Here is a 14,039-nt window from a genome sequence, read left to right on the forward strand (position 1 = left end):
CATAGAGGCGCTCCTATAGCTTGGAAGAATATGTCATGGGACTTTGTCTAAGGTAATTTGGATGTGGAAAAGTTCAGCTGCATCATTCTGATGAGCAAGCCTTGAGGTGTGTTTGTTTTTAATGTAAATAGAGACACCTCTACGTTTTGTCCCTTCCTGTGCAGTAGTTGATCTAAACATGTGGAAGGCATTGTAGCCCTGCACTGCCATTGTGCTCTGCTTCTCAAGAACTGCACAGACTTTTACATTCCCCACGGTGAGGAGAGCTTGCATGGAATGAAGTTTCTTGCTTAGACTCCTTGCATTGAACAGTAAAACATTCAGATTTTCCTGGGCTGCTTTAGCTATGTCTGTAGGTTTATCAGGTTGACAATGCCTACAAAAGGCAGTATGGCAGTGGACAAAGTTTTGGTCAATATTTAGAATCCCAGGGGGTCAGGTACAAACTTTCTCTGGTAAAACCGTATGGTCTGCTGATCATATCCTTTCAGGCTGACAAATACTGTATCCCCTTCAAATGAAACCATAATCTAATCCAGTTGTTAAATTCAATTATCTTCTGTTCATATTGTAGCATCATCCTTGGAAAAGGTAGAATGCTGCCCATGCTAGGCTTATACTGGCCTGGGAGGCATAGTCCAAGAGCTCAGTTATGTCTCTCTTCAAGAAGTCCAGTGAGGTACATCTCAGGTCTTTTATGTCCACATGGACTATGACTACATCATCATAGTGGTGCTTGTGATCCAACAACCTAAGTGCATATGTGATCTGATGTATCCTGGGCCCTGAGAGACAGCTCACCATGTCTCTTTCCTTACTTGGCCTGGCCAATGGGCTATCTGTGTATCTCACAGTAGAGTCTCCTATGATCAAAATATTGGGTTGTGTGACCAAAATATTGGGTTGTGTGGTGATGTGCCTTATGGGCTTAGATGCTGACACACAGTGAGATGATGCCATTAGTGTCATGTTGGGTATTTATTTTGTGAATGCTGTTGAGGTAGTTGAATGTACTTTTTGTTTGTACAGTGTTAGAGAGGTCTTTGTGGTTTAGGGAGATTACATTTAAAACCCTCAGCATATGAGGGTCTAAGTATGGCCCATACTATGTGAGGTGGGTGTTACTGGCAACCTGTTTGTTATTAAAAGTGCTTGTATGTAAGAGTCTTGCCTCCAGTAACATTATGTAACTACATCTCTCACGTACACTTTTATTTTCCCTGTACAACAACATTTTACCCCAGTAAATGGAGTCACCTTGTCTTGAAGATCAGAAGCCTCCTTGTTTACTTTTCTCAAGTTCAGTAAAGTAGTGTTTGAGAGCTGAGCATGTTTCAAGTCTCTTTTTGTGATATTCTGAGCCCCCATATAAAGGAAGCTAGTATTTTCTGACACTGACTTAGACTTGCTACTGCCACATAACACTCCACTTTAAGTAACCTCTTCCAAGAGAAGTCTAGTTGCATTCACCAGCTGGAGCAGAGATTCAGGCTCTCTGCTGCTAACTGACCCTCTGAAATAGACATGTCACCAGTCTTGGTTTGAGGTGTAGGCACTGGCTGTCCCTCACCTTGGTGCCTTCCCAAGTGCTTGTCCCCATGCTATAGTTTGTGTACCACATGTATAGCAGGTACTGCAATATTAAAATCATTCCCTATTAAAATATTCACCAAGATATCATTGAACACTGCCACCTACTTGTTCCCTTGCCCTCCTTCCCAAACCAAGTAAACAGGCCAATGGTACCTGAAAAGGTGTCCCTCTTAATTCTGTAATTGGAGTTAGTTGCACAGGCAAGTATTGCTCCCTTTTAACACCCCAGGATTTAATAATAGTTATGTCTGATGCTGGATCCCTCTTGTTAATGGTATCTTTCACCTCCACCCACATAAAGTCTGTACTCTTGTGATATTGGTGCAGCAATTATCCTCAGGCAAGCCACTGTATTTGTAGTGCTACCCATGCCCCATTTGGTTACACTAAAAACTTTTGACCACAAGACCTTGCTGTGTACTTGAACTAGTAGCATCTTCATTTGACTGTGGAACCTGTTATGATGGCTTAGGCTGCCACATAGGTCTGCCCATTTGTACTACTAGCTACCCATTCCTTGTGTAGTTGTGACTTGCTAGCAATAAAACACATACAAAATAATAATGGGCAGAGTAATTCATTTCAGCTCTATTCATGCATGTAGTAAGCCAGCCACAGTGTAAAATATTTCACCTTGGGTCATACAGATACAGAATAGTCTTATAAAGTTTATTGTGCATAATATCTGACTAATTGTGCTTTCCTTTGATGGCATCCTTACAGCCATGCAGGTTGTGGACTGACAACACTGCATTATTTTCCATTTTTCCAACTCTTAATACTGTTTACATAATCCTTTATTTTTTAATGTTTCCAGGGTTTATGCTTGCTCTCCCCCACTATAGTGCAGACAACAAATTAAAGAGTGTTTGCACCTCTATGATTTATTGTGTATATTGTGTGAAGGACCAAGCAAAAAGCCTAGAAACTAACAATGTGTGGTACTTTTGTAATAAGGTACTACAGCCAAGTACAACCACTTCCTCCACTGTTAAAGTGTATTTAACCTCTTGCATACTTTATCAGTTTTATTAAGAATAAGTAGGTTGTCAGTTGACATAAGGCTATTGCTGCAATGCCTTAGAATACCCATCTCAACTAGACTGGCCACAGAGAGAGTCAGGAATTGCATACCCATTGCTACTGATTTACTAGAGAGGAGTGAGGGAAATTTAAATATTGAATGGGTCAATAACACAAGGAATTTGATGAACAATGGTCAGCTATGCATAAACTAGATGCTCTAGATGAGCAGTTTGGATTTGGATTAGGATGCAGAGGAACCATGCCAATGTCTGGATTTGGATCAGGATGCAGCAGAACCATGACAATGTTTGCGTGAGACAGATCATTAAGTAGAAGCTACAGATGTGGAAAGAGTCCACCTGAGCATTCCTAGACTTGAAGAAAGCATATGACAAAGCCAAAAGATAGTGATTTGGGCAGTCATATGGTGGTCTGAAATTGTGGAAAATTGGATAGAATCAGTGCAAGTTATGTACAAGGACTCAAATACACAAGTACAAAGTGTTCAGACTCACAGAAGGGTTCCCAGTGGGAGTGGGTGTGCACCAGGGTTTAACTCTGAGCCCACAGCTGTCCATACTGATAATGGACTATAGTAGCAAATAAGCTGGAGGGATAGATCAACAAAGCTGCTGATGTGGGATTACAAGCAGTAATACTTTATGGTAATAACCTTAGAAAGTAGCAGAAAAAAGAACACAAATTATGCAGGGTTGGATTTGAGTAGGATATACTAGCTGAAATTTTCTCAAATCACTGGCTATGCTCCTGCACCTCCTCTGGCTAATTGCTGTCCCGCTCTTCTCCTCCATCTGTACTCTAAGATTATTCTCTACTCTCAAAGTAATTCTAGCAACACTGCTCTTTTGCCTTCAAAAAAAAGTTTCTAAAATACTACGAATATGAATATGACTTGAGATATTGATTTTAGTGTATTTGCAATGTCTGATTTATTTACTCTCTGATTATTATACAATATGATTTATGTTTTACATTTTTGAACTCTTTTACTGTGTACTGTTTTCAACTTTGCTATACTTTTGTATTGCTATCTAGTCTATTGTATACTTTTGTATTGTAGTCTATTGTACTACAGTCCTTATTTTATAGGTTCATAGGTAGTTACTATGCTATCGGCCCAAGGGCCTACGTAAGTCTAGCCAACAAGGTTCCCTGGCTTACACCACCCAAGAAAGTTATTTTCCTGTGCCACTGTCAAACAGAGACACAGAAGTGATCCTCAGGGTGTATTTCCTATTTCCCATCCACTCATCAAGATTTTTCTTGAAGAGTGCTAATGAAGAACTATGCTTGACATAGATGGGTAGCCTGTTCCAGAGTATGGGAAGTCTCTGGGACAGGAATCTATCCCTCCAGCATATCCTGTTTATTGTGGTGCCAAGGTATAGGTCCCTAGAGCATGTAGCTCAGAGGGATTGGGATTTCTTTAAGTGTAGCATGTCCAACAGCTCTGGGTTTGACATAGCTTTATATGTTAGGCAGAGATCACCTCAGAGTAGGCGATATGCTATGGAGTAAAGCTGGAGTTTTTTGAGGCGGTCAGTGTAGGGCATTTGTTTGAGGCCAGTAATCCTCTTTGTGAGGTACTTCTGCGGCCTTTCCAGCTGCTGCAGATGTCTTGTGAGGTACATTCCAAAAGGGGCACTGTACTCTATAATGGGTCTAATGAGTGTCGAGTAGAGGGGAACAATAACCTCTTTTTTCCTGGATGAGAACCCTTTTATGATGAGGTGTGCCATGTAGAAGGACTTTCTGACTGCTGTGGCGATGTGACTATCAAAGGAGAGACTACTGTCCACCTGGGTCTCAAGGTCTCTTATCATGCATTCAGTGTTAAGTAGATTGCTGCCTATGTGGTAGTTCATGGGTACAGAGTTTTTACCAAAGGGGATGACACTGCACTTTTTGCATTGATCTTGAAGCCATGGCTCTGACACCAGGCATCTGTCTCAGTGAGGCCCTTCTGTAGGATGTCCACATCATTTGGGGACTTGACTATGGCTCCTAGTCTGCAGTCATCTGCAAACTTCGTTAGCCAGAGGCCTTCTGTGTTAGCCTGTACTTCAGAGAAGTAGATACCAAACAGGAGAGGTCCCAGGACGGAACCCTGTGGTACTCCACTTGTCACTGTTTTGAGGTCAGATTTGGAGTCTGCAACTTTTACAGTGTGGGTTCTGTCAGTGAGCCAGTAGGCAACCCATCTTGTGATGTAGGGACTTATACCTAGTTTAGTGAGTTTAGCTATAATTCCAGAATGGGGGATGGTGTTGAAAGCCTTGACGAGGTCAAGATAGGGTGTGTGAACCACCTTACCCTCATCTACGGCTTTGGTGACTGCCTCAAAGATGTCGATCAGGTTCAGGAGGCATGATCTGCCTTTCAAAAACCCTTAATGGGGGTGGGGGCGGGATGTGGATATCAAGGGTGATTAGCTTATGGTCGGATCGGACCAACGAGGAGTTGACTTCAGGTGTGGAACACCGGTCACTCATGTTGGTAATGACTAGGTCTAGGATATTGTTGCCCCTGGTGGGGGTGCGGATAAGTTGATCTAGAGCATTGGAGTTTATGAATTCCAGAAAGCGTTGAGCTAAGGAGTTTGTACAGGAGTAGTTTTCCCAGTTAATGGTGGGGTAGTTGAAGTCGCCCATTGTTAGGGTGTTTGGTTGAGCCCTAATATTTTCCAGTACATCAAGAAATGAGGAGTGGGAATCCTGGGGCATGATGGGGGATCTGTAGCAAGCTACAATTTGGATTGCAATCTTGCCCAGAGTTAGTTGCACTTGGATAACCCCGGATGCATTATGCTGAGCAACTAGCCTGGAGGTGTCGATATCCTTAATGAATATGGACACACCTCCGACTTTGGTGTTTTGGTTCAGGTTACTTGGCCGAAAAGTGTGGTATGAGTTATAGCCTGGTAGTGCAGGGTTGCTCTCTGGAGCCTTGAACCAGGTCTCAGTAACTGCACAGATATCAATGTTCTCCATTTTAAGGAGTGCCTCGAGTGAGTGTATTTTGAGATTTAGACTTCTAGCATTGAGTAGCATTACCCTCAGTTTTTGCTTGCCTATTCCTGTTAGGTGGTGAATTTGTTATTTGAACCCTGCCTAACAAAGGCACTATAGGGGCAGCAAGAACCTTAGCCAGTATCCGGAATCCCAGGGGTGACAGGTGCAGGCCATCTGTGGCAAAGCATCGTGGTCTGTCGACCATGTCATCCCAAGCAGACAGATACTGGATCTCCTTAGAATGACACCAGAAGCTTGACAATTGTTTAAGTCAATCATTTTGTCCTTGTACTGTGGCATCATTCTGGGCGATGGCAGAATGCTACTCAGGGCTAGGGTCATACCTGCCTGGGCTACAAGATCGGAGATCTCTTTTCATGTAGTCCAGGGAGGTACGTCTCAGGTCATTCACACCAACATGGACAATGACAGAGTCATATTTGTACTTGTTATGGAGTGACCTGAGTATGTGGGTTATGTGGCAGATCCTGGCACCTGACAGGCAGCTGACAGTAACCTTCTCCTTGTTTAGCCTGGTGAGTGGGACATCAGTGTGCCTGACTATAGAGTCACCTATGACTAGTGTGTTGGGTAAGTTGTTTTGCCTTATTGGCTGTGGTTGAGTGGCACACTGAGTCTGTTGGCTATGTGTCATTTGGGTTGTGTTGGGGGATGGAGGTTGCTTGAGTTTCTGTTTTGGAGGCCTCTGTTGCTTAGACAGATTATTATTGAGAGCCTCCGCATGACTGTCAAGTTCAGTCTTGGTTGGAGAGAGCTTTACCTCCAGTTTGGCTAGATAAGTGCATCTCTCACAGGTTGTAGTGTTGGGTGGTAGGAGGAGAGGGTTATCTGTGTACATGAGACAATTTCTACATTGCCCCAAGATGCCCAGATTCATCAGATAGACAGGAGAGAACACTGGGAGCTGACCCTTGGACATGCCTGAATAAGAAACTATTTTCCTCTAGATAAGTGAGGAAAGTGAGTACAAGAGCTGTTTTTCTCTAAGCCAGTGAGAAAAGTAAGTACAAAACTGTTTTCCTCTAGGTAATGAGGAAGATTGAGTGCTATAGTAATTAGTAGCTTATTTAGTGTTTACAAGTTCTGAACTAGTGCTGAGCATGAATAAGCAAATTTAAGTGTTAAAACTAAGAATCTGTATCTGCACTAGATGAGTTACAGGACAGAAACAAGTGCAAATGCAGGCTTTCAAATTAGAAAGTTGAGAGAGATGGAAGATTGCCCAAATGGCCAATAACTACAATTTCTGGGCCAGAACCACTCCTTATGTGGTAGACAGGTTTCCTAGTGCTTACCACTCCCACTGATAAGCTAGAATGCTTCCCTCCAACACAGAAAGGCTTGGGAGGCTCAGAAGCTTACATACAGTCCTGGATACAGCAAATCTGTATCTGGAACACTAGTTACAGGAAAGGTAGGAAACAGGCTTACAGTTTTTTTTTTTTTTTACAGAAAAGTAGCAAAAACAGTAGTAAAAACAATTCACATGCAGTGCAAATTAACACACTTGAGTATGCAGCAATATTAGACCAAACACAGTTTAAAAAATGCAATTAAATTAAAAAGGACTAAAAGCAAGTGCAGAAAGAGTTTATTAGGTAGAATGTGGTAAAGATATGGGACTAGGGGAGTGTCCCAGATCAAATCTACCATGGGGCGGGCAACTGCAAAAGCCACCAAACTTAAACTACAAACCAAAAATAGGGAGTGGGGGGTAGGACAAAACAGTTTCAGCAGAGATCTAAGCAACAACTAATAGTACAAAAATTAAAACCAAAATAATATACTCAGCTCTGTATATTTGCAGAACAGTCTCTCAGAACAGGGAGACAACGGTTTCAACAGAGAACTAAGCAACAACTTACAGTACAAACTTTAAAACCAAACAAATATACTCAGCTCTGTATATTTGCAGATCAGTCTCTCAGAACAGTGAGACAGCAGTTTCAACAGAGATCTAAGCAACAATTAATAAACTCTATAATCAAAAAAATATACTCAGCTCTGTATATTTGCAGATATTCTGCAAGGCAGTCTCTCAGAACACAGGTTCCAGCAATTTAAATGCAGGCTGTTACAGGTCAAATTAAGTGATCCTTGAGTTAGATAACACACACGCTGTAAAAACCAGTTATACCAACTGAAGACACGGCCGAAAATGGGGGGGGCGACAGTTTCAACAGAGATCTATGCAACAACTAACTGTACAAACTTTAAAACCAAAAAATATACTCAGCTCTGTATATTTGCAGATCAGTCTCTCAGAACAGTGAGACAGTTTCAACAGAGATCTAAGCAACAATTAACAAACTCTATAATCAAAAATGTAATATCTTTGTAAGGTACTTTATGTAATACTGTTTAACTATTGTAACTTTACTTGGGAGCTTTTCTCCCTGGGTTTCTGCTGTAAAAGGGCTTCTCACCCAGCCAGGCACTACCCAGTTATCAAATGCAAAAAAATAAATAAATAAATGAAGATACTTATGATTATATACTAACTTCCAATCAAACAGCAGAAGGGGACCACAAATAATTTTCATTTAAACATCATTTGATCAGAGCGTCTTCTGTGTGTCGACATGCGTGAATGGGTGTTCCTTCGTTGAAGGTTGTGCGTTAGACCCGGCAAGCCAGCACGTAAAAATCTACTACCAGTCATTAGCAGACTGGAGTTCCGATGTGGCGACCCCTAACCGGGAAAAGCCGAAAGTTATTACTGAAATTGCATGCACTTGTAAAATTATCCGATATTGAGGGCTATACTGTAAATATATTGGCACACAAATAAAATAATTAATTATCTAAAAAAAACAATAAAACGACACAGGATATTAGAGACTGGGCAGCTGTAATTTTTTTAAGCTGTAGAGAGACAGTGTCAGCAAAGATGAAGCAAAGCTGAAAAGTGTAAGTCCGATTTAAAAGTGATAGGAACACAGAATTCAAGCATAGCTGATGGTGGGAGCCAAAGCAGGATTGGGACTGAACACATACAGGATATTTAAATGAAAATTGACATTGTGGGTTGGAATATGAGTGATGCAGTAAAGTGGGTGTTGCTTTGGTCAGCTTTAGTTTGCATCCAAATTTTAAATGCTGGGATTGTCCCTTTAACACCATAGTGTAAACTGAAAATGTGCTATCTTAGAACTGAAACTAAAAAGCTAGAGACAAATTAAAATACATAATATAAGAAAAGCTTATTAAGGCTAACTTACTAATTCAAAATTTATTAATTAAGAAACCAACTCACTAAAAATGACTAACTAACAAAAAGATCTACCTCTAGACATTTATCAGAATAAATATTAATAACTTATAAACTGAAACACTTTTAACAAAGATCGCTTCTGTACCAAATAAATACTTCATCAGGTTTGTGTGTAAAAAAACATATCATATTTATGAACATGTGTATAAATCTTCAAGTGAACAAATAAGTAGGCTGATAACCATAGCTACAATTGCCAAGGTGTAAATACAGTGAAAAATTTTAAAAATAAAGCATTAAGGCCCTGGGGATCTATTCAAGTGTGGTATCTAACTAAGAAAGCATTTAGTCTGAAGTATCAGAAAACAGAACCAACATCAATTATTTTCATTGTAAAATATTTACAATGTTTGATATTTGTTTATGACAATAATAGCATGTATAATATTAATGTTTAATGTCAGCATTAACCAGTCCCATGTTGGACTTTTAATAGTCTTTTAAACAGTGGGACAGTTTTATGAGTTCTAGAATGTTTTTTATGGGCAATAATAATTAAGCCCCAGTTTTCTAAAAGAGTTCAGAGTCAGCTGGCACAGTAGTTCACGTTTTTCTAAAATATTAGGGATGTCTTCTTCCAGTTCCAAAAGGTCCATATGATCAATAATTTGAAATTTAAAACCAAATCATCTTTTATGAAGCTGCAGGTGCTGAGTCAGTGCATTATTCTTGCACTTAGCTCTAATTTCAGAAAGATGGACAGAAATACTTCTTTTAAATCTGTTGAACATTTCCCCCACATAAAATGCTTCACAGTCAATGCAGGTTGCCCTGTAAGCCATCTGCATTGAGTTATAGTCACCTCCTGCATTGGTTTTAATTAGTTTCTTTAAACAAGGGCAGAAAAACATGTCTCCCTCCTATATGTGCTGACAAAAAAACAAAGTTGGCTGCACACTTATTGGTGCATGTATCCAATGGTCTGGGCATACCATCAACCCAACTCCTGATGTTTCTGGCTTTCCTATACACAAAGGAAGGAGCTTCTCCAATGATGTCCATTAGATATGAGCTTTCAGTAATTATGGCCCAATTCTCTCCAATAATATTAATGATGCTGTGACAGAGTCAATGGTAAAAGTCAAGATACAACTTTCTATAGATATGCTGTCCATATATTTCTTTAAAACACTCCTATAAGGACTGTTAAATGCTGGTGAATTTGTACTTTTTATTTCAATTATAGGTTCCAGAATACTTCTTAACATATTGCTTTTGTATCCCCTCACCCAAAAAAATTATTTTCAAGATCATTTAGGTTCTCAAGGAAGGGTTCCATTTTCGTGGTGAGACTGGCCAACCTGTAGCCCTGGAACTTAACAATGTTATATTTTGTCGTGGTGGGATGGAGACTCTTATTATGTAGCAGGAGGTTTACTCTGGTAGATTTTCTGTAAAGATCTGTGTCTATTTTACCTTGGTCCACACCTTTAGTAATCTGCATAACTAAGAAGACTGTCAATGTGAGGCTGCGGGAAGAGATGAAATGCAGGAAGCTGGCGGTTTGATTCAGAGAGTTGATAAAATGTTCTAATTTAGCACTGTCTTCTTTCCACACAATAAAGATGTCATCAATAAAATGCAGATACACTGTGATATGTTGCATGTATTCTCTGTTAAAAACATAATCCTCCTCCTACTTGCCTAGGGCTATGTTGGCTAGGCTAGGGGCCAAAGCTACCCCCATGGCTATACCAATCTTTTGTTTATAGTAATTTCCATTAAATGTAAAAAAGTGTAGCTAATCATCTTATCTAAAAGTTTACCTGTTCTTTCATGTTGTGCTAGTATGCCATTGTTATTTTTCTTGTAAGAATCAATCACTGTTTCAATATAATAATTATGTGGAAGTACAGTATATAATGACTCAACATCTATTGTTAATAAAATGTATCAGCATCAATTATGACAGTTTTTATTTTCCTTAAAAAAATCATTAGAGTCTTTTATGTGTGAAATGTTCTTCTCAGCCAGAGGTTGTAAAAAAAATTCAAGTAGATGGCAGTAGCTTCAGTCAGGGACTCCTGACTTGCAATCGCTGGCCTATAAGGAGGGTTTTCTCTATTTTTATGCAGCTTAGAGATTCCAAATAATTTAGGCAAGTGGATGGAAGGTGTCTGTTGATAGTCAAACAAGTTATCTGTTAACAAACCATCATCATAAAGTGCAGTCAAGCTGTGCACCAGTTGTATGATGCTTTAATCTCTTCTAAAGTTAAAGATTCATAATAATTAGTGTCACTCAACATTTCTTCTATCCTCTGGTTATAGCTGCTGGTATCAGTAACAACAATACCCTATCCCTTGTCATCCTTCATAACGAGTAGAGACTTATCTCTGCCTAGCTCTAACAATGTTTTTTTTCTCACCTTTGTTAAGATTGTAGAACTTTCTCCATGCTAGTTTTTGCAGAACTTTCCTGATGTCCATTTCACATTTGACCTTAAAGACTGCTAAAGTTTCATGTAAGGGAGGGCAGTAATTACTAGGTCTTTTTATTGTTTCTTCAATATATTTTTTTCAGCAGTATCAGATTTGCCATGGTACAGAACTTTTAGATACAATATTCTGACATAGGATTTTAAATCAACCAGTACCTGTGCTATGTCAGACCTGCAGTGGGGAAAAGCTTTTTTTAATTGCTGCTTCAATGATCATTTAAACCATGATACAAACCAGGCTACAGAAGAAAAGGTAAATGAATATATGGATTGTTTAGAATAGCAAATCAACCAGCATGGATCAGAAAGTGGAAGAAAACTGGAGCACTTAAGAAAGCCCAAACCTCAGAGTCTGACATAATGTTGATTAACAGATGTCAAGCTCTCAGAATTGTGAGACCAGAAATTTTCCAGATGCTGTGTTAATCTTTTCCCCAAACTGCTCTCCCAAGTTTTGTGAGGAGCCTTACCTTCCAAATCACCCACACTATATATAACCAGCTCTGGTGTCAGTCCAGTTTGAAAAAACAGCATTTTTAAAAACGTTGGATTTAGCAGTTTTCAAACCACAACATTTTATTCATAATTTTTTTAGGAATCCAGAAAATCCATGTGGATAGAGAGAAAATGAAGACTGCAAATAGTGACCTAAAATAATGAACCCCAGACCTCTGAAGCAGGTCTTGATCTCTAAGCTACCTTGCTTTACTTGTTGAGCATTCTCTCTTTCATGCACCTTTATATTGTATTTTCATCACCCCAAAACTGGTGAGGCAGTTAGATGGGTCAGTGTGAGAGGCAGAGAGAGGAAAGGAGACTACAGCATTATCCATACAACCTCTGGGTTGTAGCTAAGTGGATCTGTACTTCTAGAGACAGTGTGGTTACTTCACAAGGTGGCTGTACCATGAAGAGACATGCCCCAGTTCTACAGAGATATGCCTCTCATATGCACCCTTCCATTGCTTTGCTAGCAACTGCCTCTCTCCATGATCGCTGGTCTCTGTCAGGTTCTGTGATGTTAGATGAGCTTCCTGCATGCTTCCTCCACCCTGAAAGAAGTGAGTAGGCTGATAGCTCATTAGTATTTACCTACAGTATCAACCCCTCCAGTGCAAGTGCCACTAATGCAACCCGGGTTACATGGGTCACAGTCAGGGGTTTATCCTTCTCTGTTTCTTTGATATTTTACAAGGCAGTAGTTTGTGTTAACTGTAGCATATGGAAATAGTATAAAATAAAGCTGTGAAATATAGAGCTTAGCAGGATGCAATGGTAAAGAAAAGATGAACCGTTTAATGTCCACATAAATGCTGAGTAAACTCTGCATGGGGGCTACTACCAGTTGTTTTATAAGTGTCGTTTGTATGATTTAGCCAAGATGGAAACTTTATAAGTAATACATCCTCTGGATTGGTTACTTTAACAGCATAGCTCTCTTTTCAAATCATGCTGCTCTGTAACTTGCTCGATTAGTCATTCTAAGGTTGTTCTTTCACTGACTCTCCATATAAATGTTTAAAACTTAGAAAAAGAAAAGTAAACTACAAATCAAATGTCAAGGGAACTCACAGTACTAGAGATAATTCCATGGTGAAAACTGTAAAAGAGTACATTTAAAGGAGTAGGCTGACAGACAACAGTTACCATACCCTTGTAAAGAGAAACCTTTGTTTTTCTTGTTCAGCTTATTTATGTAAAGGCTGATCCCCCTAGTGTATTTTATCCCAAGGTCCTTCCCCTGCTCTTCATAAAGAAGGCCTTGAGTAATGCCATCCATTTCCTTTCTCAGCCTCTGTTAATTATGAACACTATTGCTTGCAGAACTCCTCACTATGGTACCCCCCCCCAAAAAAAAAAATTAGCCTGTATTGGCCAAATTCAACATTTTTATTTGATCGCTATTCATTTTTCTGACTGGCTACAGGAGTAAAGCCCCATGAGAACTTCAAGCTTTCATAGCAAGGCAAATAATAGAAGGGTTCCCCCAGAGGTACTTATGTGGTATCAGCCTTATTGCTTAACATTTGTTTTTCAATTGGCTTCATTGGGTTCTGTTTGCTAGAAGTATGTATACTGCACCCATATGGCCAACATGCATGTTTTTCATAAAAACAACTAAACACCTCTAGCTGTTATTATTTATCTGACTGCTCCCCTCACAGTTCCTTTACCTTTTTTTCCTCTCTTTTACATAATGTACAATGTCACAGGCGTTTCCCACCTCTCCTGAACATAATTATTATGGTAATGTCCCATTTATGTTTGTTCTACTGGTCTGGATTAGCCCCACCCCCATAGCTGCCTCTGTATTTGTAATTTTATTTTCCAAACTCTGCATTCATAGATATTTCACATAATATACTGTTTCCTTTCCAGTACTGTAGTCATAGTATGTTTCTGTATATTGTCTCTGCTCTGTCTTCCCCTTTTGTTACTTTACCATCTTACTTCACTCCTTTATGACTCCATCTTACTTCTTGTATTCATACCACTCTCCACAGCATACTTTTTAGTTTACTTTCTTGTACTCCTATTCCAAGAGAGGTGACTTATTTTTGATCACCTTGTTTCAGTTTCAGAGAATGATCTTTTCCTCAGCTAGTTCATTCATTCACTGGCATAGCTCCTGAATCCCCTTAAGGGAAAGTGG

The sequence above is a fragment of the Protopterus annectens genome, chromosome 14.part0, assembly GCF_019279795.1.
Source record: "Protopterus annectens isolate FY-2018-M chromosome 14.part0, PAN1.0, whole genome shotgun sequence".
Lineage (NCBI taxonomy): Eukaryota > Metazoa > Chordata > Ceratodontiformes > Protopteridae > Protopterus > Protopterus annectens.